We start from the raw sequence: 26,588 nt of genomic DNA, 5'->3' as shown, positions 1-26,588 counted from the left end.
GAAAGGTAATTTCTGCTGTCTTGTGTTGCTACCCGTGAGGGCTTTTCCTCAGTTTCTTTGGCTGTGGATTCCTTGGCATGTGACCTCTAGCTCACCTCTTCTGTCCTCTGCACTTTACAGATTTCATACAGAACATTCACTGATATGATTTGGAAGGGGGGCTTTTGGGATCCTTGGATGGACCTTGTGAAAAAAAAAACCCTGAATTTTTCTGGGGAGGGAAGATTCTGGACTCCCTAGCCTTGTTTCCAAGGTGATGGTAGATGATAGCCACCCGTGAATCTGTAGTCAAACTGGAGGTGTTGTGGGGGAGCACAGCTTCTTGATCCCATATGTGTGCTGTAGCAACCGAAGGAGCCTTTTTTAGGAAGGGGTGTGTCTGTGTGATGGATTCTTTGATAAATGGCCCTGGTATCGTTTATCTAGGCCCAGTACAAACTTCTTACACAAGCCTTTCAAGATCCATGGATGAGGGGGAAAGCCTCTCTTATATTTCTGTAATGGCATAAATAGACTGTGGCTTGGTAGTAGGTTTGTAGGCCTGCCTAATTTCTCTCTATCCTCCCAAACCTGTTAAGAGTGTTGCCTGTATTCTCTCCTCCACCCCATGTTTGGACCCTGCCCCCCATGGTAACTTGGGATGATACTCATAGGCAGGGCTTTTTGTGTAGAAAAAGCCCAGCAGGAACTCGTTTGCATATTAGGTCACACCTCCTGACATCACCATTGTTTCGCACGGTGCTTTTTGTGTAGAAAAAGCCCAGCAGAAACTTATTTACATATTAGGCCTCACCCCTGACACCAAGCCAGTCAGAACTGTGTTCCTGTGCATTCCTGTTCAAAACCCCCCCCCAACCCTGCTCATAGGGCAAGAAGGATGTTTTTTCCAGTGAGATTTTCCACGTGTCATAGGAGACCATCTCTAGATGTTCCTCAGGTCTGAAGCTGGCTTGGAATGGTTTGCACTACAGAAGAGGTCAGATATAATTCCAGAAGGCAAACCCCAGCTTTGCCCTTGGAGATGCAACATCACTCCCCTCCCAGCCCTCTACTATGCATTCTGTGCTGAAAGCATCCTACAGTGACAAGAAGATGAGGGTGATGATTAGGGGATTGCCTATGAGATGCTCTGCTTGTTAGGAGGGATGCAGTGCCCAGCTTGGCCTGCTTCAGGGGTCTTTTTCTCTCTCCCCATCCTTTGTAGCATGATGGACCCTGCCGAGCCAGAAACGGCAAGCACCAAAATGGGATAATAATTTATCTCTGCAGCAAATAGTCCTCTTGTTCATTGTGCTGAACAAGAAGTCTGCTGATTTTACAGGTTGCTTCATGAGTATTGCATGGGAAGCAGGGGAGGGAGGGAGGGAGGGAAGGAAGGAAAGAATGAATGAATGCATAGGGTTCTGGAAAGGAGATAATTAAGTGAAGATGCTGACAGATCTATTTGACAGTGAATGGTAAATGCTTTTCTCTTATCCACCAGGCAAAGATTATTGGCGCCCATTGAAATTTAGCATGCAATAACATTGAAATAGAAGGAAGTCTGGTTTGGTATTTTTTTAAAAAAATTCCCCGCTAATTATACCAAGAAGATGTGAACAGTAAGAAGCTGCTGTGGAACGTTTTATTTACTTATAGCCTTCATTTCTCCCCAGTGGAGACCCAAAATGGCTTGCTACATCGTTCTCCCCTTCTCAGTTTTATCCTCAGCACAACACCCCTGTGAGGTAGGTTAGTCTGAAAGAGAGAGGCTGTCCCAAGGTCACCCTGTGTACTGTTGCAGGAGTCCCCAATAGAGTCTAGGTTACTGTGCAGTGAGGGCTGTCTCCTGTGTTTGCATACCAGTGATGCGGGCTTTCTGGGAGATTTTTCATGAAAATTTTCTGGTTCAAATGTAAATATTTAAATTTTGCTAACATAAATAATATTAGCAAAGGCAAGCAAATACTCTATGTAAAAGCATGGACCATGTATAAGCACTGCCATTCTTTCACACTTCATGCCCCATATTTAGCTCCTCTAACATGTTTGATTTACAGTATAGGAGCTCTCTGTCTATAGACAGGGGTCATTTTGCAGAAAAAGAGGTACTGGAGCTCATTAGCACCACTCATTTGCATATGCCAGACACCCCTGACATCACTGGAAGGTGTACTAAATTAGATCAGCTCAGCATCTACCTTAAAATGATTCTTGAATTATAATTGTCATAAAAAAGCCTTACTCCCGTCATACTTTTTAAATTACTTTCCCCTACATGGCCACAGTGGCATGAGGAAGATTCCATCTGTCTGCTTTACATGTTTTGGTTCTTTTCCTATTTTTAGTGGAGAAAAATATTAGAAAGTTTGTCATATCTTAAGAGTTCAGCAAAATTCTCACAGGAGGATTGAACAATGGAACCCAGAAGCAAGTATTTGGGGGGGGGGGGGGGAGAAACAGCACAATAAAATTTAGAGCAGGGATGTCAAACTCTTTTCTTATGAGGGCTGGATCTTGACCTTGTCGGGCTAGGCCATGTGTGTCATAAAATGTAATGCCAGGTACAGGAGATAGAAACTTTATAAAGAATACAGACAAACACACACAGACAGCCTAATCCACTTCACTAGCTTGTTGAATCTCAGACAACAGAAGGAAGAGAGGATTGGCTCAGTAGCTCTGCTGTGCGATTGAGAGAACCTGGCAAAGCAAGCTCTCCTTTCCTCACTTCCTCCCCAAGGGAGAGGAGCTTTGCTCTGTTGTTTCTGTGCAATTGAGCAAGTCTGGCAAAGCAAGTTGCGGTGCAGAAGGAAGCAAGAGAGAGGGAGGAGGAAGCAGACGACAGTGAGTCGCTCGTGGGCCTGATAGGAACCCTCCGGGGGCCTGATTCAGCCCCCGGGCCCCATTTTTGACACCCCTGATTTAGAGGTTCCAGAGCTCTGCTCCTGTGAGCTCCTGCCCAAAACGAGGCCTGACTGTAGATAAATAGCTAATTTGAATCCAGTGGCTCCTTGGAGACCAGCAAGATTTTGGGGAATATGAGCTTTCAAGCATCAAAGTTCCCTTCATCAGATACCAAAGGGAGCTTTAATTCTTGGAAACTAATACCCCCCAAATCTCTGAAGTGCTCTTGGACTCGAATCTAGCTATCCTACTGCAGACCAACGCAGCTACCATCTGAAACTAATAGAGACCATATTTAGATATGTGGGGCTGAAAACTTTCAATGGAAATGTTTCTGTCCATATCACAAGTTCACACATGCATCAAAGTTCCTGTAGAGTCTGGATACCTGAGCATCTTGGCTCTGTTTCTCTGTTCCCTTCTACTTAAAACAACAGTAAATCAAGTTTCTAGACCTTATGGTTGTCGAGGTGCATTGTGAAATGTGCAAGTAGTGTCCTCAGAAGTCTACAGATGGCAAAGCTGCCTGTAGAACAAAATCTGGTGACCCTTTTATTAGAACCAACAAGATTGACACAAAACATTGTGCAGGCTTAGGAGTTCACCAGAAGCGTTCACCAGGTTGGATGTTACAACATTTCAAAAGATAGAGAGGTGGGAAGCACATGTTTCCCAGTTCCATTCTTCTCATTACTCCTGTGTCCCCATTCAAAAGTGCATATAAGCAAGAGTGAGTCTAGATAAAATAGGAACATGTGCATAAATTAATGTGTGATTTCCCCTTGTCGTCTAATTTAAAAAAAAAAAATGCAAAAAACCCCCCTGGCTTGGACAATAGTTTTTGCAAATGGATAATGAGAAGGTTGTGGTAACTCCGGTTAGAGCCTGTAGCTTCATGCCTTAGGAGGTATTATCCAGTTTTCTTGGACATTGTCATAGGCTGTCTAAGAACGGACATTTCCTGGTGTCTTTTAAACCTCCTTCTGCCTTGCTGCTCTCAAGACCAGAATACAAGCTAAGTGGTTCATCAGCATATCAAAGTCTAGCACTCTTGGTGGCGGGTGGCTTGAAAGGCCCTCAGAGTGGCTGTGCTTCTCCACAGTGAAAGGTCAGTTGCAATGGAAAGTGAGAGTAAAAGGTATGTTTTATATAGTAGGGGTGACCACCTTCTCATTAGTTCTTCTAGCTGTACAGTTAGAATGAGACACCCAAGCAGTTTGGGAAGTTAATGTGAAGAGCTGGTCTTTCTTCTGCAGGGCTGTGTCTACAGTCCCTCATTGATAAGCAGTTTCTAGTATTGTCAATTGACTTCTCAGTTCAGGAGGTCTCCTAGACGAGAGAGCTCAGCATGGTCCATCCTCTGTAACTGGGTGGCCAAACTGTGGCTCAGGAGCCACATGTGGATCTTTCCCACATATTGTATGGCTCTTGAAGGCCCTACCACTCTATTGGCCATTTTGGAACAGACATTCGTCTCTTTAAATCTCTTCTCCAAGACAAACCAGCCAGCAGCTTGGAGAATGCATTTAAAGTTCAAGTTGCTTTCTTTTCACCTCTCTCCACCTATTCCCTCCCTCGCAGCTCTTGAGCCTCTGACATTCATGTGTTGCAGCTCTCAAACATCTGATGTTTATTCTATGTGGCTCTTACGTTAAGCAAGTTTGGCCACCCCTGCTCTTGTAAGCACATGAGAAGTTCCCTATTTGCTGGGAACACTGGGAACTGAAGTCCTACATAGAGGGCTCATGATCTCTTTAACAGAATTCTAAACACCTTCACTAAAGTTCTCAAGATTCTTCAGGGAGAAACCAAGATGGCATATAATAATTGTATAGAATCAACGTATTGTGCATGCAAAGTGGTTTCTGCAACGTAAGAGGATATTAAGAACATTAGAACATAAAAGAAGCCATGTTGGATCAGGCCAATGGCCCATCCAGTCCAACATTCTGTGTCACACAGTGGCCAGTGTGTGTGTGTGTGTGTGTATGTGTATATATATATATATACACACGCATACACACACACACACACACACATATATATATACACACATACTGTGGCTAATAGCCACTGATGGACCTCTGCTCCATATTTTTATCCAATCCCCTCTTAAAGCTGGCTATGCTTGTAGCCGCCACCACCTCCTGTGGCAGTGAATTCCACATGTTAATCACCCTTTGGGTGAAGAAGTACTTCCTTTTATCCGTTTTAACCTGACTGCTCAGCAATTTCATTGAATGCCCACGAGTTCTTGTATTGTGAGAAAGGGAGAAAAGTACTTCTTTTTCTACTTTCTCCATTCCATGCATAATCTTGTAAACCTCTATGATGTCACCCCGCAGTCAACATTTCTCCAAGCTAAACAGCCCCAAGCATTTTAAACTTTCTTCATAGGGAAAGTGTTCCAAACCTTTAATCATTCTAGTTGCCCTTTTCTGGACATTTTCCAGTGCTATAATATCCTTTTTGAGGTGCGGTGACCAGAATTGTACACAGTATTACATGAGACCGCACCATCGATTTATACAGGGGCATTATGATAATGGCTGATTTGTTTTAAATTCCCTTCCTAATAATTCCCAGAATGGCGTTGGCCTTTTTTATTGCAATCGTACACTGTCTTGACATTTTCAGTGAGATCCCAAGATCTCTCTCTTGGTCAGTCTCTGCCAGTTCACAACCCATCAACTTGTATTTGTAGCTGGGATTCTTGGCCCCAATGTGCATTACTTTGCACTTGGCCACATTGAACCTCATCTGCCACGTTGACGCCCACTCACCCAGCCTCAACAGACCCCTTTGGAGTGCCTCACAATCCTCTCTGGTTCTCACCACTCTGAACAATTTAGTCTCATCTGCAAACTTGGCCACTCCACTGCTTACTCCCAGCTCCAGATCATTAATGAAAAAGTTAAAGAGCATGGGACCCAGTATTGAGTCCTGCGGCACCCCACTGCTTACCGTCCTCCACTGCCCATTTATACTCACTCTCTGCTTCCTATTAATTAGCCAGTTTTTGATCCACAAGAGGACCTGTCCTTTTACTCCATGACTCTTGAGCTTACTAAGGAGCCTTTGATGAGGAACTTTATCAAAAGCTTTCTGGAAGTCAAGGTAAATGTGTATTGGGTCCCCATTGTCCACATGTTTGTTCACCCTTTCAAAGAACTGTAACAGGTTAGTGAGGCAAGATCTTCCCTTACAGAACCCATGCTGAGTATTCCTCAATAACTTGCGTTCATCAGTGTGCCTACTCATTCTGTCTTTGATAATGGTTTCTACCAACTTTCCCGGAATTGAAATCAGACTGACTGGCCTGTAATTTCCGGGATCTCCTCTGGAACCCTTTTTAAAGATGGGGGATGACATTTGCTACCTTCCAGGCCTCAGGAATGGAGGCAGATTTCAGTTAAAGATTATATATTTTTGTCAGGAGATCCACAAGTTCAACTTTGAGTTCTTTCAGAACTCTTGGATGTATGCCATCCAGACCTGGTGACATTGGTTTTTAATTCATCAATCAGTTGTAGGACCTCCTCTCTTGTCACCTCAATTTGACTCAGGTCTTTCAACACCCCTTCCAAAATTAGTGGTTCTGGAGCAGGCAAACACTTCTCATCTTCCACAGTGAAGACTGAGAAAAAAATGCATTCAGTTTCTCAGCCATTTCCCTATCCTCCTTCAGTAATCCCTGGTCATCCAAGGGCCCCACTGCCTCCCTGGCTGGTTTCCTGCTTCTAATATATTTGAAGAAATTTTTATTGTTGATCTTTATGTCAGACTATATTGTTGTCAGATTCTCATGGTGAGTTTTCATCAAGAAACCAAAATTCCATCCAACTAGTCCTGTAAACCAGGAGCCAGTCGCTTTTCCGTTATACCTGTTCCTGATAAGTCACGTGCCTTCTACTTTTTGAGAATGCCATTTTGAAAAAATATTAGAGGCTTTCAAGGGTCAGCTCTCCCTCTAGGGTACCTAGGGGCATCCTTCACCACTGGACAACAAGGGCAGCTGCCCCAGGCTTGCCAACAGCCCCACCTGCTAAGTGGAAGATGGAAAACGATTACAAGCTGGCTTCTGCCATCAGTTGCATCTGGGATGTGGACAGCTGACTTCTAGTGGCAGCGGTGGCTCCTGCCCAGTTTGCCCATGGCAGGGGCTATTCTGTGCCTAGGCTTGATGGGTGAATGCAGCAGTTATTCTGGAAAGAAAGCAATCCTGGAAACTATTCTAGACTTTTGCCCAGGCCCCAGAATCACTAAGACCACCCAGGAGGATACCTAGAAGTGGATTGGGATGGCAGTGGATGCATCTTCTCTCTAGGGGCTTATGTGTGTATTGATATATGTGTGAATTAATGCTAAGGTGCCCGATCTGCCATTTTGATATGCCACAGCTGCCATGGAACACAGAGCAGCTCTTCATTACTTTTCTAAGTTTAGGCTGGTGAAAATCTGGTCATGTGTCTAAATGGGAGACCACTGCTCGTGGAGCTTGTAGCAGGATCTCTGGCTTGCCAACCCCGTGTTGAGAGATTCTTGGAGATTTGGGGATGTACCCTGGGAAGGGCAGAGTTTGGGGATGTGGCATCATAAAGTCTACTCTCTGAAACAGCCATTTCCTCCAGGAGATCTAATCTCTGTAGTTTTGAGATCAGTTGTCATTCAGGGAGATTCCTAGGACTCACCTGGAGGTGGACAACTGTTCTTGAGAGCATGTAAGTATTTTGAACTATTGTAGGAAAGCTATGTGTTTTCCCTATCCAGTATATCTTTAACCAGAGGAACAAACACTGTTTTATTTTGTTTTAACCATAAAAAGACAGGCAAATAGAGTATCTGAAGACAGAAAACTGCAGGGGGGAGATTAGTGTCTTCAGCAATATATAACCAATCGTAGTAAAGTGCAGATGAGGCTCTAGCACTTTATCTTGGTGATGAAAATAGTAGGGTTTTGAGCATGTTCTCACTCTTGTTGGCCCTACCATGGAAACATCCACATAGACATTGTTGGAAAGCTTGCAGATTCCGAAGCATGCATGTATGATTCTGCTATTGGTACTGCAATGATGTTTATGCTAGCTCTCACTAGAGAAGAGAGTGAACACAGTATTAGTAACCACTGCTAATTTTGAGCCCCTTCCTGTCCATAAAGGCGGGCCGGAGCACAAGGATGCCTTTTTCTTTGACGGTCTCTTGCCATTGTTCTGGTTTACCATTACAGTAGCCTGGCCGAAATAACCCAGGCTAGCCTGATCTCATCTGATCTCAGAAATTTAGCAAGGTTGGGCCTGGTTAATCTTTGGATGGGAGACCGCCAAGGAAATCCAGTGTTGCTATGGAGAGTCAGGCAGTGGCAAACCAGCTCTGAACATCTCTTGTCTTGAAAACCCTATGGAGTCACCATAAGTCAACTGGAACTTGGCAGTGCTTTTCACCACCAACATTACAATAGTAGAGGGGGCCAATGTGAACAAGGCCATTTCTGAGGATCCGATATACATGAAGTAGATTTCATCTAGGCTTGGGATGAGGTCCATACAGTTCAAATTAGGATTTGGTTTTATATATTTACTTACTTACTTCATATATACCCTGCCTGTCTCCCCAAAGCAGTATGCACTGGTCTCTCCTCCCTTTTATCATCACAACAACCTGTAAAGTAGGTTAGGCTGAGAGTGTGTGATTGGCCCAAGGCCATCCTGCAAGCTTCCATGGCAGAGTGGGGAACTGAACCTGGTTCTCACAGATCCTATTCTGATGCTGTAACCATGATTTTACTCTAGCTAAAGAGCGCATTAGGTGGCCTTCATTTAGGCTGGGTGGGTCAGCAAGCTGTAATTACAAAACAGCTGAACTGTTTCAAAGATCAAAGCAAGTGATCAACAGAGCCAGTGCAAGAGAGTCTATTTGCATAACTAAAATGGTGGAGCCTAACCATTTTAATTTAATGGTGGATAATTGATGTTGATTAATAATCCATAAAATTTCTACAGTCGAAACTCTTGCTATCATGAGTCCTTTATTAGGAAGTGGCGCACACAAGGTCTACTGTAGGTAATAAACATACACAGAAGCACTTAGCACTGTTGTTTTAGTGCATGGCGTAATTCTTGTGTGTAGTTGGCACTTGGATAACTAGTCACTGTTCACCTCTATCATTTCCCTTTCTGTTAAGCCTCTCTAAGAAGCCCTTTAGTCCCATAATATTTGGCAGCTGTTCCCTCCATGTACTAGTTATTGTAGCATTCCACCTACCCAGCCAATATACTGTAGCTTAAAGTTTTCATTTTTTTTTTTACAGGGCCAGAATTGCTTCCATATTGGGCCACGCGGCTCTAGAGCTATCAGATCTCCTAAATTAGGCTGAGATAATTGTAGATTCATCTCACAGTGGAGTGTCTGCCATATTTTTGGACTTGCAGGTAGACCTAAGTGAGAAATGGCTTAAAACTTTAATATGAGCAGCAGCTGACTGTGCAGTCCTAAGCAGGGTTACATCAGTCTAAATCCCTTGAGGTCAGTGGGTTTAGAAGGTTATAATTCTGTTTAGGATGAAATGTTTTATACAGTGGATCTGTAAGCTTTACTGTAGAACAAGCTAAGGTTGCGTGATTTTAGGGCAAGCCCACAAATTACCAATTCTGCAGCTCCATGATATATACCAGAATGTCTTTAAATTTTAAATTCTGTCACTAAAAGCTGTGAGGATAAAAAGTGTTTTGGAGCATTATGCCTCACCCTAAGTTTCTTGACAGGAAGGATAATGATAGTTAAGTAGTAGAGCACAGGCTTTGCATGGTGAAAGTCCCAAGTTCAACCTTTAGCATTTGCAGGTAAAAAAGAATCTTGAATTTGCAGGGATGGATGATGTCTGAGCCCTTGGAGTTGATGAAATGAGCAGAATGCGCCAGTGGCCAGATTCTTATAATTCAAGTAGTCTTGGCTTTTGTAGCCTGAATGTATGGCTGTCAAACCCTGCTTGGGAAATTCCTGGATATTTGGTGCTGGAGCTGGGGAAGGTAGGGTTTGATGAGAGAATCTCAGCAGGTTATAATTCCATGCAATCCCTCCTCCAAAACAGTCATTTTCTGATCTTAAGATCAGTTGTAATTCTGGGAGCGCTCCAGCCACTGCCTAGAGCAGGGGTGGCCAAACTTGCTTATCATAAGAGCCACATAGAATAAATGTCACATGTTTGAGAGCCACAAGACAGGAAAGGAAGCAAGGAGGGGAAGAGGGTGGTAAGAAAGGTGGAAAGAAAGTAAATGGATGGGGAGGGGGGAAGAAAGCAACTTTAATTTTAAATGCCTTCTCCAAGCCAGCTGATGGGATGGTGGGGGCTTTGAGAGCTACATAGTATGTGTGAAAGAGCCACATGTGGGTCCTGAGCCAGTTTGGCCACCCCTGGTCTAGAGGTTGGCTAAGGCTACCTGAAAGCAAGAATCACAAAGCAAAAGGAAGGGAGCAGGCCCATGGTAGAGAGAACCACAGGGGGTGAGGGGAGAACCAGGGTATTCTCAGGGGCCTCGGAGGAAGTCAAGATACATGACATGTCTTCAGATCCCTGAAGGTCTCTGGAGGAGAGACCTGCTGCTTGAAATGTTTTCATTCTCTCCCCATTTGACGGTTGACACAAGAGATAAAGTTGTACTTTGTATCAGGGTGTAAATGTTTGATTGGGTTTCCATATCCCTTGCACAGACATCTGCCCTGCCCTCTAAGAATGGCTGAACTTTGGGGCCTCTTTCATTGAGGCCCTGCAGAAAAACTGTTACTAAGAGGTATTAGGGACCAAAAATTGTTCAAACTCCTGTGAATTTGCAGTCTGCCACACCCACTTAGGAAGAGCGACGGCTGTTAGCCAACCTTGTACAATGTGTGCTTCTTCAGGTTGGATGCCCCAAGCGCATCTTCCAGGCCATTAGATGCTTGATTGACTTTTTGGGACTAGCAGCTCCGGCTGGTTCAGTTGGGTCCACTAGTTGGTCTGCCTGCCTATCTATAGGCCTGCCTGGGATGGTTAACACATCAGAAAATGTATTTGAGTTCTTCAGGTTTTTTTAAAAAAAACTTTCTGTTTAAACCACACCTGACTGTTGATGTGCAATAAAATGCAGAAGAGAAAGGGAACATTCTTGCCAAGGGGTGTTTTGTGTATGCTGTATACTCCATTGTGAAGAAAAGCAAATTTAAACCTCCAATGTGAACATATCTTTAGGCCTTTTTAAATAACCAAGCTGGTATTAAGCATTATGCAAAGGGAGCTCTAGCACAGGGGTGGCCAGAGCCATCCAGGAGCCAAATGTGGTTCAGTAAGAATCTTGTTCCAGCTTTCCTTTGCAATGAGCTTTGTGTCCACATATGTATCTTTTTAGGAAACGCCATAATTCTTCAACTGCTTTTAAATATATGGCAGTCTAGGGAATGTTTGTCTTATAAGAGCAGCCATTTTTCCCCATCACTTCCCTGTTTCCGTGCCCAGGCAAGCTCTCTAGGATTAATGGAACCTCTTACTGCTGCTGACAGTGCAGTGGGTGAAAGTCTGTAGTATGCAGGGATTACAGTACCATTCTGCAAATATCAATCACACATAATTTTCAGTCTTCATAAGACAATGGTTTAGGGCTTTTTGTGTAGCAGGAACTCCTTTGCATATTAGGCCACACATCCCTGATGCAGCCAGTCTTCATGGAGTTTACAGTAGGCCCTGTATTAAGAGCCCTGTAAATTCTTGCAGGATTGGTTATGTCACGGGTGTGTGGCCTAACATGCAAAGGAGTTCCTGCTACACAAAAAGCATTGCAATGGTTTGTTGTCCTGCATCACATTGAGACACCAACGCAACCCCCTTCCCTGTCTCACGGCTTTTGAAGGTACCTTGGAGATCCGAGAGTGGAACCAGGAGATAAAAGAACTTAGTACACTGACTTCTTCAGAATATAGCAGGATGTGTGTCTCTGAGGTCCTGATCTGTTTGTACGAGTGAACAAAGCATTCTAGAATCCTAAAAGTCCATTAATGTACATAAACAATCATAGGTTAGATCCCATGGCCACAGTTAATTCAGGTTTTGAGAACATTCTGGTTAGATTATTCTTCACACACAGTACATGAGGATGCCTTTGGAGACTACCCAGATATTTCTGCTGGCTCAGAATGCAGCCACACACAATAGCTGGCTGGCATAAGTCAGGATTTAGCAGAATGTTACAGTTTCTTCACATTTATTTTGAACAGCCCTTTTTCCTCTCTTTGCAAATGTAGCAACCAGGACTGCTGTTTCAAAGACTAGAATAGCATGGGCACAGAGGAAAACTTCCCTCTCTTGTTGTTACTCACCTTCCTAAACTGCTGGGGCAAAATCTCTCCCCCCCCCCCAAAAAAAAAATGACTAACAGCAGCTAGAGGGGCTTTTCTGGCAAGAAAATGGCAGGGAAGAAAAGAGACTGGGGAAGAGAAGAAGGGACCCTTTCACACTGTTTTTAAGAATTGCAGAATTGGGGATAAAATGGAGGAGGAGAGACAATTATGAGTTGTGTTGGGTAGGTCCCGCATTGGGGAGAAAAGCTGGGTATAAATACATAGCAGGTATTTGAGCCTTATATAAAACCTTTTGCCAGTCTTTAAAAAACCTGTTCTGGCTACCTGTTCCTTTCTGGGAGCAATTCAAAATGCTGGTCCTTGTTTTGGAAGCCTTGTGTGGTCTAGGGCCAGGTTATTTGCAAAAGCCCTTGCTTTATACACTTTACCCATCAGTCAACATCTTCTGCAGGGAACCTGCTGTGGGTGCTGCCCCCTACTGAGGTAAAGTGGGTACTGACTAGAGAGCTTTTTTGTGTGTGTGGAGCCTGGGCTCTGAAGTTCCTTTCCTGCAGTGGTGCATCCAGCATCAAGCTGTTTAAACCCAACACTTCCGGTAAATAACCGTGGACGTTTTGACAGAAGGAGGGTTTGTGCTCAGTCACCAAGAGGAACATCCCTATTTCAGAGCAAGCAGCTTCCACCTCTGAGGGAGTCTTGTCCAAGGCAATTGTTCTCCCACTTTTTGAGAGTCAGCTCTTGTGTTCCCTTTCTCCTTGGATGCTGTTGTTGTCTATATATCTTCTAGTTCTTGAATTCTCCAGTTCTATCTTAATGTTCTAGGGAGCATTTAAATTTTCTTTGCTTTTTATGGTTATGGGCTTGTTATTTTTGACTGCTGTTGTGTAAATGATCCTCTTAGGCCAGATATGTAATACGTGTATTGTACTGATGTTTTTCTAAATATATTTTTGTAAGTCTTCCTGTCTGTTTTAAACAGTGGGATGTAAATATTTGTGTAGAAAGCATGTCTCTGTAAATTTGGATATTTATTTTAGAACTTGACCGTGCATTTCCTTTAGAGAATCTTGGAGACTGTAGTCTGCACGATGAGGATGCTAAGAACTCTTTGATATCCCTAGTTCCTCTTGCAGAACTACGGTTCCACAGTTTCCCTGGGAGAAGAACTAACTGTCAAACAGCATAACCTGAAGTATGCATGCTTAGCACAGCATACGTGCTTAAGTTTCTGTGGAGGAGCTGTTTCCAAGCCATGAAAACAGCTCCCCCAGTGATCCCAATCCAGGTTTGGTTTTCCATGCTTGCTATTTAAAGGGCAAAAAAATTACATACAGAATTCTATTCATGAATTGCTGGTATAAGGTCCAGTTTGTTCCTCAATGGGACTTCCTTCATGATAAGACTTCTTCATCTGTCATATAGATGTATCTGTAGCTGTTGCTTCCTTAGAAACAAAGGGTTGGATTCAGCCAGCTTTTTCATTCAGTCTTGCCTACCCTCCTTACTATAGTCATTATCACACATGTCTTTAGTCCATGCAAGCCTAATGATCCCCAGCATACCCTTTTTCATGGTCAGATTGGGCATCCTCTCGCCACCCTTTTTCCAGCAGCAAAAAAGCTGGTTGGATCCGACACAAAAGCTCATACTCTGGTGTTAATGGAAATTGTTCTGGTACAGTGTATTGCATTACCAATTATAGACGTTGCAGTCTATATATAGGTAGGCTATATCGACATCAGCACAAGTTGTTCTCCAGAGCCTTGGAATTGAGCTTCCTTGGTTGTCCCTGGTTTTAAAGAAATAAATTAATTTTACAGGATTTTTCATAACTTTATAAAACCAGAGGTTTAGACAAACTGGAATGATTCCCACAATATGCTTTCAAAGTGTTCTCATTTGGACCATATTTTTGTCAAAATCCCAACATAGGACTGAGTTCAAGTGACTTGTATTCTACACGTATGTTGAGTAAGACAGTAATAATTCAATCTACGAAATTCCAGATTAAAAGTTTGGTGTAGTGGTTAAGTGCGCGGACTCTTATCTGGGAGAACCGGGTTTGATTCCCCACTCCTCCACTTGCAGCTACTGGAATGGCCTTGGGTCAGCCATAGCTCTTGCAGAATCGTCCTTGAAAAGGGCAGCTTCTGGGAGAGCTCTCTCAGCCCCACCTACCTCACAGGGTGTTTGTTGTGGGGGAGCAAGATAAAGGAGATTGCAAACCACTCTGAGATTCAGAGTGAAGGGCAGGATATAAATCCAATGTTGTCGTCTTCTTCTTTGCCATCAGAACATGGAATTGCCAAATTCTTTGCTGCTGAAAACTACTGTTTCCTAGTGATTAGTCTAGGACCTGAGAGGCTCCAGGTTCAAATCCCCACTTTTCAATGGAAGCTTGCTGGGTGACTTTGGGCCAGTCACACACTTACAAGGTTGTTGTGAGGATATAGTAGAGAAGAGGGAAACAATGAGAAGCTGTTCTGGCTCTCCACTGGGGAGAAAGTTGAGGTATAAATGAAGTCAATGAATAAAGTTTATTTGATTGCTGGCAAATAAACATAGAATGAGATAAGCAGCTGGAGACCTCCTGGGACAAATACAGGTCTGGCTGTCCCACTCTTCCCTTTGCCACAGTGGCATCTGTAGTAACTGAATTTTCTGGCAAGCACCTTTAGGAACTCAATATTGAGGGCCAGTAATCCTGAAAAGTGGCCCTCTTGGGAACCTGGTTGCCAACCATGAAACTAAATCCTGAATCCACCATATGATGGGCAGCTGAGGATGAAGATTTGGTCTATATGGAACCATAGCTTGGCATAAAACTTGCCCTCCTCTGCCTCACTAGATGAGAAGGAACTTAACTGTTGAATTTTTTTGTGATTCCCAGGTCACCAGAATACAGGTGATATCATGTTTACAGTTATGTAGAAATGATGTTTTGGATTTGTGAGCTGAAAGTGAGATGTCTAACTTCCCCTGTTTTAGTTACATATGAGGAACTGGGGTTTATAGGAGTTAATAATCAAGACTACTGTAAGCAGGCCCAAGACAAGAGCCCACCAAGTCCAAGTAGGGAAATAACATTTTTTTTGGAGGGGGGGGCGGTGTCAGGAGGATCTTGTCTATGAACCCCACACTTTGGTTTTCTGATATGGAAACTAGAGCATTCACGGGGCCCCAGAAAATTGAATTATAAAGTGTATTGCACTCCTACAATGGAAACCCAATCATTGGGTAGTAATTGCAAAGGTCTTTATGGCAAGATGCTTGTGAATCCAGTGCCTCCCCCCAGCTTCTGTGTTTGAGACTTTTGAAATACTTGCTGGTTTGCTGGTCCCTTTCTGCATGGTACCTTGTTCACCCTCATTCTCTTCTCCTGACATTGTGTAGCAAGGCTCATATGCTCGCTATATGGGAAATCCTGTTTTGTGGTACAAGGATAGGTTTATGGTCCCTAATGGTTTTGTAGTTCTCTGATCTCACTACCTCTTGGCATGCTGCTTACTACATGTACGCTTACTACAAATCTCCCTTTCATACATAATAGTTCAATGAGGAATACTGTAGGCTATTTCACATACACCTCCAGGCCAGACTTGGGTTTGCTACCAACACTATGCTGGGCTCACCAAGAAATTTTAGCCAGTTTCAGATTCCAGAGAATTGCAGGCCTGGCTTGTCTGTTAGTGCAGATTTTTGTAGATATGCTGTATATTTCCATATGTAAAAGAGGCTACAGACATAACAGCATTAGAGCTATACTGTTTTTGATCTGCAGTGGCTCTTCAGCATCTCAGGCAAGGTCTTTCCTGGTCTGTCCTGGTTCCCATATCTTTTCTTTGGCAATTGAACCTGGGTTTTTCTGTCCATAGTGCCACCAATCTGTGACTCATCCTTTAGAAGACATTTCCAGCTAAACTATTGTTGCTGCTTCTGAAAAGGAATTTGTATTTGACAATCCTGCCACATTATTTGGCAGCCTTATTAGCCTATTAGATGAAGAAGCATTTTAATGATTTGTATAACCTTGTTCTCTGCTTCTGGCCTCTCTTGCTTGCAGGGTGTCAGCTCAAGGCTTGGGAGTAAAATAGTGTTCTTGCCTTATAGTCACAATAGTGTATGTACCACAACCCTTATTCAAGCTCAGGAATAAACAAATATTGTAGGAAATTATATTGGTGGTAGGAGTCAGCACCCTGAAACTTTTGTTATCATTTTTTTCAAGTTTCTAGTCCTCATGGTTGTAAAGATAGTTTGACAATGAGTAGGGGACTTCAGTGACCTGTGTGGATCTCTGTCCCTCCCATGACTGGCATAAGCAGAATAAATTATGTAAAACAAACTTGACAAATGTGCTTACTCTGCCTAAATTGCTATGGTGGCAAAATGTTGTTTTTCTTGGATCCTTTTTTTGGTACGAGCATAAAACATACACACACACCCCTTCAGAATCTAATCAAAAGAAGTTAACAAAAAGGATCTGTAACCATCAAGTCTCTGCACACGTATTCACTTTGCATGGAGATGATTCAGTACAAATGGCAACATTCACATCCTGTAATTGCAAAGTGAATATCAAATAATTTCCCCCTCCCATTAAAGTCCCGGGGTTCTTCCGAGTGATAATACACTTGGCATTCAGAGTGTCGTAGAATGGAAGGAGATGTCTGTGGGGGGTGGGGGGTGGTGGAGCTCTGTGGTTAGCCACACGCACAGGGAGAACAGCCCCATTTATCAGTAGCATGCCAGCTGCACTTTCAAAGGAGATGCATTTTGTGTTCTGCCTGTTTTTATGGCCATTATGGGAGGCTGAATGGGTGAATAGTGGCACAGTCCAATGTGGGACAACCACACGATATCCTGATCTGTGATGTTGGATGGCAATGTCCATAACTGGTTTGGGCCATTTCACAATGGGGATGACCCTGGAGGTCCCTTCCAACTCTAAGAAATAATATTAAATGGGGTGGGGCAGGAGAGAAACCATCTTTGCACATGCCAAGCTATTTGGGAGATATTATTTGGGGGGGTTGAGAAGCTAAATTTTTGGTGAGAAGGTAGTAGAGAAGGGGGAAAATTAAACTTCTTGGCCGAGGAATATTGAAGATTACAGAAGGTTAAAGACATTCCAGTTAACCCTTTGGTTAGAGAAAAACATTCTGCATGTGGCTTAGAGGAGCACTTGGTTTTTAAAGATTCTTTGCCCTTTTCTAGGCTTTGAACATAGAGTGATTATCCACATGTGGCAAAATGTAAGGTACTAGTAGTATATTCAGTACCATACCTTCTAGCACTTTAGAAATGAAGATAAGGGCATACGTAGAACATATTATTGGGTCTTGCTAAATGCAGCCCCCCATTATTAACCTTGTTGGAGGATCTTCACCTCTCGCGTTCCTTTATTTTGAGATAATCTCCCCCTCCACCCACTGTAAAGCAAAGAATTATTGTTGAAGAAGGAGGAGGAGATTGGATTTATACACTGCCCTTCACTTCAAGTCTCAGAGCAGTTTACAATCCCCTTCCACTTCCCCCAACAAATGGAATAGAGAGAGCTCTTTCTATAGCTGCTCTTGAGAGAACTTGCAACTGACTCAAAGTCACATCAGCAACTGCACATGAGGACTGGGGAATCAAACCTGGTTTTCCCAGATTAGAGTCCATGCTCCAAACCACTACATCAAATTGGCAGGGCAGTACAGAAAGAGAGGCAAGAGCTGCCTGTTGCATTACCAGCTTGGCATTCACAGAACTATAACAAGGCATTTCCTTTCACAAAGGCATCAGTAGAGATGGCAACTTAGCTGTGGTGGTGGCCAGAAAATAGCAATTGTCCTTGGTCAGTTGTGAAGGTTGGAGAATATGCAGCATGAGGAGCAGAAGGAGAACACTGCTGGATCCAGACCTATCCCACGAAGTGTTTCACACAGTGGCCAACCAGGTGCTGTGGAGATGGCCAAAACCAGGACATAGAGCCCTTCCTTGATGCTGTCCCCCAGCACTGATGATTCAGGTTTTGGTAGGCAGCTTTGGAGTGTTAGGCTTCCTGGAAATCTGTGGGATATGGCAGAAGTAGCTCCTTCCTTTTTCTTGTTTTCCAGGCTCCACCCTCCAGTCGGTTTCCTCTCTGTGCAATTAGTATGAATAGTAGATGGGCCTGGTGCCAGCCAAGCCATCTTGTAATTTGCTATCTTCAGTCCCACTTGACCTCTCAGTTTACAAGTGGGAGAAAAGAAATGCAGCAGCCTCCTGGCAGGGTTCAAAGTCCTGTGTGATTGGTTGGTTATCCTCTTCCTTCTGGACACTGGAGAAAGAGTGTAAGCTATCCTTTTCCCTGAGAGCACATCAATCACTTATCTGGCAACTGCAAATCAATGAGAAATGAAATGTGGGCCGAGGCTGGTGAAGGTGTTACAAGGAACTGAGATGGGAGCAGGGCTTTGTGGGATGAGACTGAGGAGGGACAGGGTTTTGGGCTGCACTGATTCAAGAGACATGCATCAGACATTTAAATCCAAGCCTCAGTACTAATGGACGATTTTAAATCTATTTACACTTTGGCTCTCTTTGCATTAACCAAAAACACATTGCAAATTTGATAAAGGCCAGTGCAGCACTTACACTCTCAGCTGAATAAATATTTTGCATTTTTCTTTCATGCCAGCAGTGCAGCTGACCAAGCTGCTGGGCTTTCTGCCCACCTACTGAGCAAATGAGTAGTTGGCATTCTCAGGGAGAAATGCTAATCTCAGGGCCAGTTCTCATAGTAGTGGTGGAAACTGACTTCATGCATTTTTTGGTATGCTGGTTCATGAGCCTATGGCTGCCTAGCTGTTCCAATTTGGAGATTGTAGGTGAGTGTTAAGTGCCATCAAGTCACTCCTGCAACCCTTTGAATTAATGTTCTTCAAAATGTTAGCAGCCTTGCTCAGGTCTTGCAAACTGAGGGCCATGGCTTCCTTTAGTGTTGAGTCAATCCATCTCATGTCAGGTCTTCCTCTTTTCCTTCTGCCTTCAGTTTTTTCTAGCATTACTGTGTATTGTGACTGTTGTATTCTTATAATGTGACCATAGTACCATAACCTCAGTGTGGTCATTTTAACTTCCAGGGAGAATTCAGGTTTGATTTGATCTAGAACCCACTGTCCATCAAACTCTCCTCCAGCACCACATTTCAAGTGAATCAACTTTCTTCCTTTCGGGTTTCTTCATTGCCCAAACTTGTGGATTCCAGCTCTTTTAAAAAGCCCAAGTGTGTTGAGAATAAGGCATGATTAATCTAGTTCTAGGCACTTGTTGCACCACCTTATTCTGGATCCCTGGCAATCCCTATCCCAGTGCTAATGTCAACACTTGAAAGTGTGTGGGGGATAACCCACTACATTTTACAACACTGATATTCTGTGCCTGCTTGATGCCAGCCACAAATAGATATCCCACCTACAAACTCGTCACACTTTCTGTCAAATGTTTGGGTTTGGCACCAGTCCAGTGAAGGTTGGAGGTGAACACAGACCCTCTCAGATATTTTTGTTCATGCTAATTTGATACAAGGTGGCCCCACAGATGGTGTAATAAAGAGGATGCTTTTTGCTGGTATCAAAGAATGTGATGGAACATAGCAGATATGGTGGTCTTCTGAAATGTATAGAGCTAAGCTTATTTTTATTGGTCAAAATCAGCATTTTCAACTCCATTCAGAAGCAAATGGGGAGGCAGTGCAGGTACTGGAAATCTGAGCCAATGTGCCTCCCATTGCCTGTCCTTACCAAGAAATAGACAACCATATTCTGCATCAAGTAAATCTTCTTAAAGGTCGCCAAATTTATCTATTCATAACTGCACACAGATCCACCTAAAAACTTCCATGTAGTTTTGAAATTATTTTAAGCTACTGAATGTGAATTGGCTCTTGAGATTCTGTGATCTTGCAGAAATATTCTGGAGGTATCTTGAGCAATTTCTGTTGGAGATTGTTCATGCTGTGGCAACAATCTCAGCATCACTACCAGATATTCCTAGCAGCTGTTTTTCACTCCCTGGAAACTTTGTGGTGACTTTTCTTCCTTTCCCATAATCCTGCTTCAGGACAGTCAAATTAAAATAAAATTAATTGATGGAATCCATCAGTATGTGGTGGCCACTAGCTAAGGTGGCTCTTTTAGGAGGTTCAGTTGAATTTCATAGAGGTCCATCCATGATAGTTAAATGGAACCATTAGGCACACTAGGTACAACCATAAGGCACAAAAGCAGTATATGTCTCAGGATCAGATTCTGGGAAATGATTACCATTATATCTTACTTGTCAGCTTGCAAAGCCGTCCAGCTCTCCACTGCTGAAATCTTATTGAATGTAATCCAACAAGACGTTCCTTATGTAAGTCCATTCTGTTTATTATGATTGTTACAAAGAATTCTTCTCCTGATGAGGCTGCCTGGTAAATTACAATGTGCCCCTGCCCATAGATTGGGGTAAAACCTGGAAAACACTGAAATAACCTGAAACTTGAATTTGGTATGGAAGATGATAGGATCCCAGAGCAAAGTCTTAAGAGTCAGTGTGATTTAGCGGTCAATGCTTTCTGTTGTGACTAGAAAAGCATCAGCATAATGGATGTGCATTCCAGTGCATCTGATGAAGTGATCTCTGTCTCATAAAATCTTACACTGGAATGAATTGTGTCAGTCTTTAAGGTGCTACTGGTCTCCTGTTTTATTCTGATGCTACCATCCAGGTTGAGTGGGAAAGTGGAACTGGTCCTTGCTTAACTGTCCAAATGCACTACCTCCACTTTCACTGGTTTTTCTCATTGCTGGCCCATGTTCTAAGCTCAGCACAGCAGAGAGATGACAGGTCTCATTTCCTGAGCCATTTCTGGGTGTTGTTGGGCCTCCCCGGGCAATTTTTGCTTTTTTGAGCCTGATTCGATGAGATGCAGTTTCCTTATCCTGTCAGAAAATATAATCTGCTGCTAAGTGTTCTTCTCTCTGGAGATTGAGCTTTCTTGAGGAGATCTTTTGACCTGCTCCAAAGGTTAGTCAAGGCCAACCAGGAAGACCTTATTAACAGAATTTGTTTCTCTAGCACCTGCAAGGGACCAGTGAGAAGACATACTGTTGAGTCTAAATCTGAAGTTTGTGTGACTGATTGGCATCCACCTGGGAGTTATGATGTAGGCTGCCAGAATTAGGTGTTAGGAAAAATTCCACACAAGAAATTTATGAGGAGTAAAGTGCAAGTTAATAGTCATGGTTGACTAGAGGTCTTTGAAAATGGACCCAAATAGGAATAAAATGTCAAGTGTTGGTGATCTAGTTTATGACTGATTTCCATTGATGCTCTTTGGGCTTCTTTTCAGTCTGTCACCATGATCCAAATATGGCATCATAGATTATGCTTCTGAGGAATTTGTTATGTGAGTCCTTGAGCAAGCTACTATTCTCCATGCCTCTGTTGTGCTCCCTGCTTCTTATATGGGGATTATAATATTGGACTACTTTATGGGATTGTTTTAAGGATTATTGAAGTAATGTGTGTGGAGAGTTTTGAGTAGGTAGGAAAGAGTCTTCATGAATTCAAAATATGGTTTATCTTCTTTCATAAGGATTGCTTGACAGAATCTTGAAAAACGAGTGGGTTGTTGGATTTAGCAATTCAGACTAGGATCATAAACATAAGAACATAAGAGAAGCCATGTTGGATCAGGCCAATGGCCCATCCAGTCCAACACTCTGTGTCACACAGTGGCCAAAATTTATATATATATATATATATATATATATATATATATATATATATATATATATATATATATATATATATATATATATATATATATATATATAAAATATAAGATGCATGTTTAAATCCTCACTTAGCTACGAAGCTCATTTGGGTGACTTTGAACTAGTCAGTCTCAGCTTTAATTGAATCACAGTGGTAAGGATACAATGGAGGAATGGTGATCCCATGGATGGCTCCTTGAGCTGCTCATAAGAAAGATGGGATAAAAATGTAGTAGGCAAATGAGATTTTCTGCTAGTGGAATGATCCAGTGAGCTTTCCTGCTGGTGAAAAAGCAAAGAGGCATCTTCTTTGACCAGTTGAAAAGGCTGTGTTAAATATCATGGGATCTACATGTACAATAGCCATGTGGGCTGAGGTCTGTAATGTGAAGGGGGATTGAGTAAGACTGATTAGGAAGTTAGTTTTTTAAAAATAATTAAGGTTAAGCAGGCTTGGGGGTGATTTTGAATAGGTTCTCCTTGTGGCTGTATTTTGATTGGTACTGTTTTCCATTGTGTGGTGCGCTCTTGTTTCTCCTCATGTTGCCAGCAAGGAGGGATTTGGAGAGCTGGACAGATGCTCTAAGAGTCTAAGACCTTGTGGCTGAAGTTCTGCCTTTTTAAACCTGAGCTAGTCCAGAGGGGTAAGCCTGTGGCAAGAGCCAAAGATTGTTGTTGCCAGCAAAAATAAAGAACCAAAGGGCTATTATCTTTGGTTGGTAACCTGGAGATAAGAAGGAAGATCTACTAGGAAAGGAACCTGCCTCTCCGTCCCCTCCAACCCCTTCTATTTTTTCCTTACCTTGTATTTTTGTAGTGTAAGCCATTTTGTGTACCATTGGGGGGGGAAGCAGTTTATTAATGCTTAAATAAATGAGTGAAAGGATTAGAATAAGAATGGAGCAGAAATGAGCTGTTGTGCTTAAAGATAATGATTGTAACCAGGGGTGGGCCCCTCTGCCATTTCCCAGAGTGACTGTGCAGAAAGATGGATTCATCCTGAGGAAGAACATAGAATTCTGGGATGTCCTTCCATGACTTACCAAGGCCAGTCTTCCTTGAGAAAAAGATAGTCATAGTGTGGATAGTTCATAGGCACACACTCCTAAATAAATCTGCAGAATTGTTTGTACCTGTCTCTCAAAACAGCATATGTTTTATTCAGTGTCAACAACATGTATCATCGAGGTAAATTAGAATTAGGGCTGTCCTGAAAGTTCATGTGGAAATGCTTTGGGATTGTTTGAAGAGTTTCCACAGATCCTTTGCCTGGTCATGTTCATGTCTCATTGGCAACTTGTTAATCAATTAGTTGGTTCTTTTAGCCTTGTTTTTCTTCCCTTTTTCATATCTTAGTTTTCTTCCTGTGAGCATGACATCACTGAGGGCAAAAAAGTCAGTTTTGAATGAGGGCAGTGCTTATTGAATTCCCTTCCCTTCCCTTTAGATATGTGAATATTTCTGTGTTCTTTTGAGCTGTCCCCCAAATCAGGACAAAGGAATAGCACTTTTCACAGTAGGTAAAAACATTAGTAAAAGTGGTACTAATTTTACCTCTAATTAGAGTCCTGATTTATATAAAAATCTATCCCTTTGGCTTCCAGAACTCAAGGTGGTTTAGACAATAAAATCTGATCTAGTACCAAATTAGAAGTATGAAAAATAGGAGGTCCCTGGCCACCATTGCATATACTGAAAGCATAAAGCAAATCTGTCCTATTATCCACTTTTGAGCAACGCTGTGAGTTTAACAAGTGAGTACAACAGGTAAGGGCATCAGACCATTGGTCCATCAAATCAGGCATCTTGTTTTACACAAGTAGTCTTGGAAGGCCTAAACACCATGCATGGCAACCAAAACTTCCCTCTGTCTCCCTCAGCACTGGGATTTGGAGGGTACTCTGTCTCTGTACAGAAAACTGATGGCAAACAATCACTTATAGATCTGTCGTGCATAAATTCTGTGAAATCCTCATTTTAAAGCTAAGTAAACTAGGGGCCATCACTGGCAGTGAATTTCAGGAGGACATTAAAAAGAGGTTAGTGGGTGCCCCCATGAGGGTTTTAACAGTCTTGTGTGCAAGTCCTTTACACTCTTTGCTCATGCGTATATAAAATAAGGTGAGTGCAGATGGTTTGTGCTGCTCCTGCTATCTAATGCCTTTCTCCTCAGGAGTAAAGAATTTTCACTTAGCATTATTATGGAGATTTACAAAGAGTAATTTCTCTTTTGTTTCTCTTTGAAGAGAAATTAGTGTACCCTTTTGTGGCTTAAGCCTTACAGTTGTTTTCTGTGACACACCATAGTGTAGTGCTCTAGCCAGGAGGACAGGAAGATTTGAGAAGATGTTGCTTGCCTCTGAGCATTTGCAGAGTGAGATTCTGAAATTCTTCAGAACTCCCTCCCTCGTCTCTTCAAATTTCTCTTTGATCAAAACAGAATTGATTTGAAGCAGGCTTCAGATTTGTAAAAAGAAGCAAAAGAACCTGATTGTTGGACTTCAGGGAGAAACGGAGTAAAGAGGAATTAAAAGAAGTTCTCTTAACAATACTACTTCCCCTGTAGCTATGACATCTCATTGGTTGTTATGAAGAAATGCATTTTTTCTTTGGTGGTTGAAATGAGCAAAATCTTCACTTTGAGTGTGTGTGTGTTTTTTAGCTGACTTTGGGCAGAGAACAGGCAGGGAGGAGGAAGTCAGTCCATGGCTTTCTAGGGTCACCTGAGCTGCCTCCTAAGACATGCTATTAAGTTAGCTAGAGACAGTTGGAGGGTCCAGTCCTCCCCATCCCTTTCTAAGCAGGGAACAGAGATTTGGAAGAATTAAATACTAGAGAGACTTCAGGAAGAAACTGCAGGAAGAATCTCCAGGAAAAAACTTCTTTGACCTGGCCTGACCTGTTTGGTGGGTGGGAAAAAGAGAGGTGATAAAACTCCAGGGGAGCAAGAAGGAAGGGCTCTTTGGTGCTGAGTCTATCAAAGCAGACAGAACTCTTAACTGAGGTCTGGAGGAGGCAGCCATTAGCCATGTGTTGGCCTGAAGAGCTGGAGGAAGCTGCAAGGTAATGACACTCCATATTACATCCTAAATTAAGGAGCCTGTCCTGTATTTTAACTTCTGATAGGGCATGTATATTACCCATTTCTTTTTAATCCCATGCTCACTCTGGTGCTGTGCTAAAAGTATGCTTGTGAACATTTTCTTTTTAATAAATACTTTATAACTTTGGATGCTGGTAGTGATTTGCTGTACCACATAGACCTCCACCATCCTGGACACGCCATTTTTAAAGGAGTGCCAGAGGAAGGAAGGCAGTTGGCAAGTGGCTATTCCTCTAGGGACACACAAGGTAGTAAACGGTCCCCGTGGTGACCAGGCACTGAGCAGCGAGAGACACAGAGAATGTGGAAGGGAAGCTGGGAGTCCTGACCCTCCCAGTAGACAATTCCTTACAAAGGTCAGGTGGTGGCAGTGGTTACCTGAGAGAGAAAGAAAAACCTCTCCAGGTGTTCGGAAAAACTTGGAAGGCAGGGTGGAAAAGGGCCTGCAGGCCAGATTGGGCCCATTCCGCCACAGTTGTCAAAAGGCAGGGTTTTACTTCTTAGTGCAGGCTGGAGGAAACATGGGCTTTGTGCCTGAGAGAGCTTCCTTTATCTCCCTTTTTTAGCTGTTCTTTTGGTACTCAGAACAGAACCTCTGGTAGCAGCTGAATTCAGTCCAGCAACAGATGGCGTGGGCTGACCTTGCGTTGGCATGAGGAGCTCACCTGTGGTGCATTCTTTTCTGGCTTCCATTTCTTGCTGCAAATAATCAGTGGCCTTCTCTTTTGTATCCTCTGCCTTCACTCTTGGCTTCTGGCAACAGTCCTGTCAGAGCTTGCTCTGTGATTGCCTGGCTCTTGTCCTTAGCAGCTCACCTCCTTGGATTTCCCCCCAAAACCTAGCATCTCCATTCTCACATCTTTCATTGTGTGTGCATGGTGCTTGAAAACCTGACACCAGATACTGTATTGAGGTTGGCAGGAACTTGGACTCGCAAGCAGCACTTCAGTTTCTTAACTGAGAGGTTCCAGAGCTGTAGGCTACCTGGAATTTGTATCCTCTGTCCTGGAAGCCCATGAACCCAGATGTGTATGGTCTTAGCAATAGACCCTTATGGACAGTGAAAGTTGCATTCTGCAGATGTGCATAAATTCATTCTGCGTATTTTAGAGCTAAAGCCTGGGATCAAATTAAGCTCTATTCACATGAACAGACAAAGGAATCAGTGATGCTGTCCAACTTGGAGGGGCATTATGTTTGTCATTAAGCCCTGGACATTTCTCCCAGTGGCCCCTTTCTCCCTTGTAACTTACAGAGAGCCAGTGTGTGCTGTAGTTAGAGTGTCAGGCTGTGATCTGGGCAACCCGGGTTAAGATTACCACTCTGCAATGAAGGTTTGCTAGATGACACCCTGGATGAGTCTCATGCTCTTGGCCTAACCTACCTCATGGGGCTGTCATATGGATAAAATGGAGGAGAGTAAAATGATGTGAGGTGCTTTGGGTCTATACTGAGGAGAAACATAGGGTATACATGAAAGA

At 43.0% G+C, this 26,588-nt stretch overlaps 2 protein-coding genes across 5 annotated transcripts in view; both read left to right on the top strand.

Moving 5' to 3' along the window:
* METTL1 (methyltransferase 1, tRNA methylguanosine) overlaps nucleotides 1-26,588 on the top strand; it is a 1,067,043-nt gene that overhangs the window by 405,671 nt on the left and 634,784 nt on the right. The window lies entirely within an intron of this gene.
* Nucleotides 1-26,588, top strand: part of AGAP2 (ArfGAP with GTPase domain, ankyrin repeat and PH domain 2) — a 175,657-nt gene that overhangs the window by 74,915 nt on the left and 74,154 nt on the right. The window lies entirely within an intron of this gene.

This window comes from Heteronotia binoei, chromosome 13, assembly GCF_032191835.1.
Source record: "Heteronotia binoei isolate CCM8104 ecotype False Entrance Well chromosome 13, APGP_CSIRO_Hbin_v1, whole genome shotgun sequence".
Lineage (NCBI taxonomy): Eukaryota > Metazoa > Chordata > Lepidosauria > Squamata > Gekkonidae > Heteronotia > Heteronotia binoei.
Note: the sequence above shows the minus strand (reverse complement) of the source record. Positions and strands in the feature narration are given on the sequence as shown.